This window comes from Petaurus breviceps, unplaced genomic scaffold (genome assembly GCF_028583685.1).
Source record: "Petaurus breviceps papuanus isolate PSGF00001 unplaced genomic scaffold, PetGlider_PUasm1.0 126, whole genome shotgun sequence".
NCBI lineage: Eukaryota > Metazoa > Chordata > Mammalia > Diprotodontia > Petauridae > Petaurus > Petaurus breviceps.
The window spans coordinates 47284821-47294525 of record NW_027185655.1 but is presented as its reverse complement, the minus strand read 5'-3'; the positions used below and the strand labels follow the sequence as shown (position 1 = coordinate 47294525).

Genomic DNA, 9705 nt, shown 5'->3' with positions numbered 1-9705 from the left:
ATATATATATATATATATAACACATGTTATAATGAATCTGCTTCTCACCAGATATCTTCTTTACTCATGTTCAGTTCAGAAATATACAAATAATTTATAACTAATGAAGCACTACTTTAAGGAAACCAAAGATAAATATTCTGAATTTAGGAGAGGAATTCTTTCTACTTTTTTTTAAGATTCAAAAGTTGGAGCAATAAGTGATTACCAATTGTTTAAGAGTGCTGGAGACTTCCCAGATCCAGTATTAGACGCTTAATGTGTAACCCTGGGCAAGTCACTTAACCTCTGTTTGCTTTAATCCACTGGAGAAGGAAATCTCAAACCCTTCCAATATATTTGCCAAGAAAACTCCATGGACAGTATGGTCCACAATGTCATGAAGGGTCAGAAGCAATTGAATGACTGAACAACAAAATATAAGACCTCTCTCTCTCTCCCTCTCCTAGTGTCTCACAATATACAATGCATCTTTAACTTTTTTTTTTTTTTTTTGGAATAGAGACTCCTTTTATGTGGAAATGAGAGGAAATAGCATTTTTGTCATTCCAACTTCAGGAAATTCCATGGAATTAGCTAGACAAAAACCAATTGTATTTTGTCAAATTATTAATTGGTTTTTTAAAAAAATTATTATATGATATCATTTTATAACTAGAGATGAGAAGATTCTGTATTTCCTAGTAAGTTACATATCATAAGAAGTATTTCATATGTCACCTCTAACAAAGCAGTTATTTGTACATTTACTCAAGAGGGAGGAAGTGTGGTATAAGGAAGAGTCAGTGTGGTCTGAGACAAGGATGCAACCTCCATTTCCAGTTCTATTACTGACTGTGTCACGGTAGGTGTCACAACATTCCTAAGTCTTCATTTCTCCATTTATAAAACATTGACAATATTTGCATTACCGAACAGTTTGGATTATTGTCAAGAAAGAACATTGTAAGCCATCGAATGGGATAAACTTGAGTTGTGATTTTATTTAGGCATAGTGATATTCATTTGTAAAAATAATGACTATATGCTTACTTATAAAAGGGATAAAGAAATGTTCATTATATTGTTTGGGTTGCCTTTGTTAAAAAGATGATATTTAAAATTAAAAAAAAAGAATGGGGTATTGTAACTGAAATCCATAATTCAACAAAGTGCAATCCTGGCCTTGTGACTATATCCACTTCCAAGAAAAATGTTCCAGATCACAACCTCTCCATAATTTAGTTAATAGTCTTTAAAGATCTATTGTGGGCAGAGCAAAGATGGTGGAGTACAGGCCAGGACCCCACTGAACTCTCCCAACATTCCACTATAAATAACTTTAAAATAGCCACTCAAATAAAATTTCAAAGCAGCAGAGCAAAAAAAAAAAGTCAGATGAAAACTCTTTTTTTTTTTCCAGTCTAAGATAGCTTAGAAGGTCTGCAGGAGAGGTCTATAACACAAAGGTGGGTAGGTACAGGTCCATAGAAGGGCAGGGACACCAACAATGGGCCATCGAGGTGGCAGGTACAGCTTGCAGCAGTAACAGTAACTTAGGGAGCTTGAAACCTTGAGATAATAATAGTCCATCACGATTATATGTCATAATTTGTTCAGCCACTATCCAGTAGAAGATATGATGAGGGAGATAGTACCATTATGTGTGTGTGTGTGTATACATATATATATATATATATATATATCAATAATGTAATGATGATCAACTCTGAATGATGTGACTATTGTGACTAATACAGTGATTCAAGGCAATATGAAAGGGTTTGAGATGAAAAAATGCTATTCACTTCCAGAGAAAGAACTGATGAACTTTGAGTGCAAATCAAAATGTAATTTTCACACTCTATTTATTAATTTTAAAGCAATTGGGGTTAACTTGCCCAAGGTTACATGGCCAGTTTTGTGTGTGTGTGTGTGTGTGTGTGTGTGTGTGTGTGTGTGTGTTAAGTATTTGAGGCCGGAACCAATCCTGGGTCCTCCTGACTCTGGGGCCGGTGTTTTTACTCACTGCACCACCTAGCTGCCCCACTCTCACTGTATTTATTTCTTGTAATATAGCTAGTATAGAAATATATTTTGTGTGATTTCACATGTATAATTGATAATCTATTGTTTGCCTTCTCAGTGGATGGGGGAAGCATCAGAGGGAGGAAAACACTCGGAACTCAAAACTTAAAAGGAAAAGAATGATAAAAATAAATAAGAACTTAAAAAAAACAGCTGCTATGTATAGAAAATTCTTTATCCTACAGCAAAACTAGTGAATTTGGCTAGACTGGTTGCTGGATGAAAAAACTAAATAGCATTTATTTATTAAGCATCTCCTGTATGCCATGAACTTTACTGGGTATTAGAAATACTAACACAAAATAAAAACTTGCATTGACTTCAAGGGACTTCTCTTGGGAGGAAACAAAAAATAATTATGTTAACAATAAAAATAATACCTATACAGAACTTTAAGGTTTGTAAAGCTCTCTGCAAATATCACTATGAAAGAATGAAAGAATATTTTATTTTTAGAAAAATGGACACAGACAAGCAAAGAAGGGAAGGAAGAATGCTTCTCACCAGAAGATCATATTGACTGTACAAAAGAAAAAAATTGGGCCAATAATTGTTTTAGCATTACTTTAAATACAGATGGAATGACCTGGTATTTAGGGTCCTGAACAATCTGGCTCCAATTTAAATTTTCATCTTGATTTCATATTAAATCTTTAAAATTTCCTATGTTTTAGACACATTGGAGAGGAAATGTGAAGTGTTGAATCGAGCACTTGACCTGGAGTCAGGAAGATGAGTTCAAATCCTACTTCAGATAAGTACTAGCTGTGCAACCTAGGGAGATGACAATGTATCTGAACTTTAATTTCTTCATTTATGAAATGAACCCTGATTTCTAAGGTCCATTTTACCTCTGAATCTGTGATTGCTATGTAGTTTATAATCTTGAATATGTTCTTTCCTTACTTGAAGAACCCAAATGGCCCATCTCTCAAACTTTAAATACAATCTTTCCTCATCTCTGCCTTTTGAATCCTTCTTCAAGAATCAACTTAGGTTGATTAGTGTTGATTAGGTTCCTCAGTGGAGTCTCGTTGTCCAATCTTCCCAGCTCAATAAGTTTTAGCCTTTCTCATATAGTTATCCCTTCCACATTGTGACTTTCACCATCATGGTTTCAATATATCATGGGTCAGCATAAGAAATTAAATGGAAATTTTGGGGGAGTTTTGTGGAAGCTGCAGACAAAGGCCAGTAGACAATGCAAAGCCTATGACCAAATACTTAACCCAAATTTTACAATAAGATACTATAAGCACCCTATGAAAGAAAAAAAATAGATTTATCTTGTTCAAAGGGAGGGCCAAAAATTTCATGTGGATTTTCCAGATTGTGGGGGGCATGGACCTCTAACCCCCATGATGGGAAAGGGATAACTGTATTCCAAGAACATGAGTCCTTCATCTGTATCGCTCCTTTGTCTTCATCACATTCTGACTTCCATAATACTTGTTTCTGTACAATTTATAAGCTAACTCCCTTTCTAGTTCCCTTTTCCTTCTATGGAATATGTGCCATTGAAAGACATTTAATATTTTACTATTTACTGTTGTTATTATTTTTTACTCTTTACTCTTTTACTATTTGCTATTATTACTTACTATCATCATTAATCTTTAACTCCAAAGCATATAATATAGTTAATTGGATACAGTAAGTGCTTAATAACTTTATGAATGTGACATATATTAATATGAATTTGAAAAAAATGAATATGAAAGATTTATGAATTTAGACATTTAAATCATTTATAGCATCATTCTGCTCCTTTAGATTTTTATCTTAAGGGTCTGGATCAAAAAAGATGTCACTGATTCATGATTCTAGTCAGATGGGTTCTCTTTTTAGACAGTGCTATTGGAATGCCACATGAGGAGCAGAGATGGAAGGCCTTCATGTTATTTATCTTCCTCATCCATCTGCTCCTTTTATCAGAGACTCCAGAAAAGTATTAATGGACATAGTCTTCCAGAGAGATACTAAGTGCTGTCAGCGTCCCCTTGTCCAAGGATGCCCTTAGCACTTATAAAACAGTAAGCCCATCCATTGTGTAATGCTGCTTATCACATCAGATGACTACAAATAGCTCCTCTAATTATTCCCACTATGCAATAGTTTCATCTTCTATACTTAATGCATGGGCACTGACCTTCCTTATCTCCTTGAAGGCAATGTTCTGGGCAGCCTGACCTCTGGTATCTGTTCATCTTCCATAGCTGGAATATTCTTTAGGCAAGTAGCCTTTTTAGCTATCATTCTGAGATATAATTTACTATAATTACATTTGCTAAATGCATGTTATAGTTTGGCAAAAGGTCAGTAATTGTGAGCAAGTTTCTTTGTGATTAACTCTAGGAATTCCCCATGACTTCTTTGGTATCTAGTGTTACAAAGCAGTTTGTAAGTAATAAAATTTGCTTTAGTTTGTTCTCTCTGTTTTCCTTCAACCCTATACCCAGCTCCCTGAAAAATATAATATTAAATAGTATTGTGTATGGGTGTTGTATATACTTTGTTTTTCCTTTGTTTGCAATTTTACTGAGGTGAAGGTATTTTCTTCATTAGAATGTGAGTATCTTGAGGATGCAGACCACGTTTTGGCCTTTCTTTACATCCCCAATGCTTACTACCATGCCTGACACATAGTGAGTACTTAATACATTATTATTTTTTTATGAATTTATGTCAGTCCTTATTTCATTTATCTTAGCAAAAATCTGCAAATGAGCGGAAGTCCTTTTCACTCTGAGTATATGTATAATGTTTCCTTGGCCTCAAAGAACACATTTCTATTTCTTTTCCCAGTCTTCATGATGCTGTCATTCAAATAAAAGCATAACTTTTCAGATTCCATGCAAAACATCATCAATGAATCCATTATTAATATAAAAGAATGCAGTATTCATGGTGGCTTTCAAGGACCTTAGCCCACTGAACTCTCTGCCCTTGTCAATTTTGCCATGGTGAGTGCTTCAGGCCATGCTTTAATGTGTCCCTTAGGCATTTCTTCTCTGTGCCCTACTTTCTGTTTGCCCCAATTAAGCTTGTCATGCAGAATTTGCAGAGGAATCATACATTCTCCTCACATGTGAAATCTTGGAAAAATTTGTTATATTGAGCATGGCTTAAGGGTTGAGAGACTTATTTTCTAGTATTTGTTACTAGAGAGCCAATTCTTATTATCAATTTCCTGGAGAAACTTTCTATAGAAACTAAATCTGTTACCTATGCCTGGTCCACATAAAAAAAGAAAACCAATCAACCAAAAAAAAAATCTAGATGACAAAAATGTCTAATATGAAGATATATGTAGTATTCTTTTCACTACAGGCCTGGAACAAGCTAGTATAATTTTTTAAAGCAATTGGGGTTTAGTAACTTGCTCAAGGTTACACAGCCTGTTATTTTTGTGTGGGTGCTAAGTATCTGAGGCTGGAACCAATCCTGGGTCTCCTGACTCCAGGGCCAGAACTCTTACTCACTGTGCCACCTGGCCACCCCAACAAGCTAGTAGATTGATGATGATGATGGTGGTGATGATAGATAAACTTTAAATATTACCTACCATGTTTCAGATACTATGCTAAGTAGTTTACAAATGTTATCTCATTTTTTCCTCATAAAATACTGGGGGTGCAGATACTCTTATACCCATTTTATAGATGAGGAAAATGAGTCAAATGGATGTTTAAATGCTTGGCCTTCATCACTGGCAAAAGCATTTATTAGATGACCACCTTCATCCATGAAACTGTGCTAAGCAACAACATGGGGAAGAAGAAATGAGAGAAATATGGGAGGGACACAGAGAACCATATAATCATGGATAATATTCTGAAAGGACCTTAGGAGATTTCTAGTCCAACACTCTTCATTTTACATTTGAGAAAACTGAAGCCCATGAAAGTTAAAGTGATTTTTTTCAAGATGGCAAAGGTAGTAAATGGAAGAGCTAGATTTTGAACCCTGGTTCTCTGCTTTTAAATGTGGCATATTTTCTTCTATGCTGGAATGTAATGTAATGTGATGCCAAGCAAAGGCAACTTCCCAAGGTTCAGAATACCAGCATAGGTGCTCTCCATTTTATTCAGTGACAAATTTAGAACAGAGGGAATCAAAATATGACATCATTCAAAATACAGCATTTACTAAGTGTGATTAAATAATCTCCAAGTACTACCCCACCCCAGGACCTTACATTCATTCAATCAATTAAAAAGTCCCTGTTCTAAATACTACTGCACCCCTAGGCTGTACCTTCATTTAGTCCCATCACAAAGCCCCTCTTCTCAAATGGAGATTAGTCTCCAATCATCAGTAAAGTACATTCATTTGTTCAATCATAGAACACAAAAAGGTCAAAAGTTCCCCATCCCTGGATCACAATTGAATTACAACAATTGAGTTACAACAAGGTTAAGCACAGCACTTAATACCCAAATGGAGGTCTTTTCTTCATCTTGACAGGAGGCAAGTTCTCAGCAATCTTTGTTCCTGGGGAGACAAAGCTTAGCAAGGCCACAAGATACATTGCCAGTCTCTTCATTAATTCATCGTCTGTCTGCAGAACAGTCCTAGGACACCTGAAAACATTAGCAAAACACTCTCCCAGGATTACTGTAAATATACAACAAGAAAATCCTTCTTCAGGGCTTTGGAACCAACATCAAGGTTCCAAGAATTCTGCAACAACAGCACTGTCCTTCACTAGTGGACAGTATTCAGTCTCTGTCTGCAGGACAGTCTCAGTAGCTCTGAACCAACAGAAAGGTTCCCAGACCCCTGCAACAACAGCACTGTCCTTCACCAGTGGACAGTATTCACTCTGTGTCTGCAGGACAGTCTCAGGAGCTCTTAACCAACAGCCAGGTTCCAGGACTTCTTCAACAACAGGACTGTCTTTCACCAGCAGACAAATCTGGCAAAACAACATCAAAACAGACAGACAAAGTACCAGCAAAACACTCATGTCTCCTCAGTCCTTGGCAGCTCTGGGGGGGCAGGTCTCAAAAGTCCAGGGCAATTCAAAGTGGCCCTCAGCAATCCTCTCAGTCTCTCTCTGCCTACAAAGGTGCTGCTTCCAAAAAGTTCTTCTGCTTCTCTCTTGTGTCTCTCCAAATCTACATCACCAGCTCCTCCCAGTCCAGCCCTCTCTTTTCATGTCAACAAGTCCATCCCACAAGTGGGATTAACAAGCGAAGGGTTTTAACACAATCAAACCAAAAACCAAGTCAATACAGGGGAATCTTTAAATGCCATTACTGTTACATATGCCAAACTCCTTTCTGACTGTTTGAGCAAAGTTAAGTGGAGAAAAAGAAAGTAAATGGGTAAAAAAAGTAGTAAGTAAAGTAGTTCAGAGATCTTGGGTTAAAAACATGAGGTCTGCTATTGATTGGGACATTAGTGAACGAAATAGATTTTGAGTCTTAACAGGTTTGTGGACCTCTTCCATTGTAAGGCCTTACCTTAATTCTCTTATATTAAATTAAAGAAGGAATTCAAAAGCTTGATATTTGATTATCTTTGATTATATATATATATATATATTTAAATGTATAGATAGATAGATAGATATATCCATGGTGATTCATTTTTTAAAATGTCATACAATCTCACAAATATTATTACAATTCTGAGTCCTAGGTTAGCAATTATGTTGGATGTTCTAAGCAATGAGAAGCAAACCTTTTCAAGGTAGGTAAGAAAAAATATCAGTCCTCAGCTGTTTCTTAGGATCAGAAGTGTGCTGGTAAATGTTTAACAAGGGATCTCCTGAGTGGGTGGGGGGAGCTCGTCTGACATACTTTTAAGTTGAATCTTCATTCCTAACACTTTCTCCTTTTATTAAGTTTATATAATCAACTGAATAATGAACCAAATGTTGACCAATTGCAAGGTATTAAGACTCACAATGAAAATTTAGCACTCAGTTTTTCTCTCTGAGCAAGAAAGAGCTGGTTCTGGACCACATCCCTGCTTAAGATCAAAGACTTAGAGATGGAAAGGTTCAGGAAAATGATTTATTTGAATCAAATAATTTTACAGCAGAAAAAAAAATGAAGCAAAAGAAATGGAATGACTTGTTCAAGCTCATATTGCTAACTAAGTAGTAGAGGGGAGATTTGGAACTACATCCTTTGATTCCCAAGCCAGTTCAGTGGTCTTTCACCTACACTGGGGGGATTTAGGAAATCATCTTCTATATTTAACTGAATTTCTTCTTATTGCAATTTTTAAATTTAATTTTTCAAGTAGGAAAAATATTTTATGCTTGTTGTAATGTAATCCTGTTTGACTCCCCCCCACCTCATGTCAGAAGTGAGGGGCCAACTGGTGTCCTTCTTCTGGGTAATGTACCTTCTTTCATGTAGCTGACAATTATTATTAAATTCTATCTCTTCCTAGCCATTTCAAACCAAAATAACCCCAACTGCCCTACTTTTATTTTTCTAACATTTTTTGTTTCTTGCCTCTTAAAGTAAATTTCAATCAAAGATTATTGGCTGACTTTTGAGTTGTGGTGTAATTCCTGCCAATTAAAACAAACTGATCTAAATGTATGCATTAAGAATGGGGGAAAAATGAAAACCTAGACATTTATTGGTCATCAGTATCCATTCTGTGTCCTAAAATTAGTAGTTAAGGGAAGGCAAATATTGGGTTTATCTCATAAAACATAAAGTCAGTGAGTAATTAGATTAATGCAGCTTTACAGTTCAAGAAGAAACTGAGAATATCAATAGGGTAATAAGCAAAAGCATCTGTTTTAATATTTCCCAATGTCAAGGGGAGAATCACTGGCAGTAGCTACTTTCAGGGTCTCAGTTGCAGATCTCTTGTTTTGTCAAAAATGATGCCAAGACACAGACTCTTTTAACTGCTCCATTCCATGGGACTTTGTATGACTGCCTCTTTACAGGTAGGCTTTGTGAACCACAAAATGGATAAATATCCCAAAAGGAAGAACATTATTCAATGACCGTGTTAGGGCTTAGATTGCTATCTGGGAAGGAGCCAATTTTTTATTTATTATTTACCTTTGTTTAGTATCTCTCTCTTCTGTGTCATCATGGACATCCATTCATGCTGCTGAAATGCTAAAGGTCAAAGAAATGAAGACACTGAGTGAGTGAAATGAAGTTTGCTTCTTTAAACAACAATAACAACTAAAAATAAATACCCATGTTGGTGACTTTCTGTGAATCTACTGAAAGAAATGAAATAAAAGGGAAAAAGGGCTGTTCAAACTGAAACACTACATCACAGTGTTTTAAAAGAAAAAAAGTGATTAGAGAATTGATGGATGAGCCCCTCAATTTATTTAAAAAAAAAAAGGCTGCTCTCTTTGCCACATGGATCGCTGAAATCCACATGAATAGATGAAGCTTTTACTGAAAAATCAATGTGAGTAATTATATTGTTAAGACCCTCAAATTATTGCCAATTAAAAAAAAAAACCTTTCCTTTGGAATTTTAGTCTTAGTCAACATTGGAAATGAGGCAGAAAGGGAATGATTTTGTTTCCTGTGGCTCTTGTCAGCAACAATCCTGACATTTCTCCAAATTTAAGAACAGCACATCATTTCTTGCCATTCTATGGTGTCTCTTTAGTAGCAAATAGGCTATGGAGACAGG

The 9705-nt window shown here is 35.8% G+C and overlaps 1 long non-coding RNA gene across 1 annotated transcript; it reads right to left on the bottom strand.

Annotated features, from left to right (window-relative positions):
- Positions 1-6120: 6120 nt before the first annotated feature.
- Positions 6121-9169, bottom strand: LOC138170223 (uncharacterized). The gene is made up of 2 exons (XR_011170565.1): positions 9108-9169; positions 6121-6985 (listed from the first exon to the last, which is right to left on the bottom strand). It is a non-coding gene; the product is annotated as an uncharacterized lncRNA (long non-coding RNA).
- Between the last annotated feature and the right edge of the window lie 536 nt (positions 9170-9705).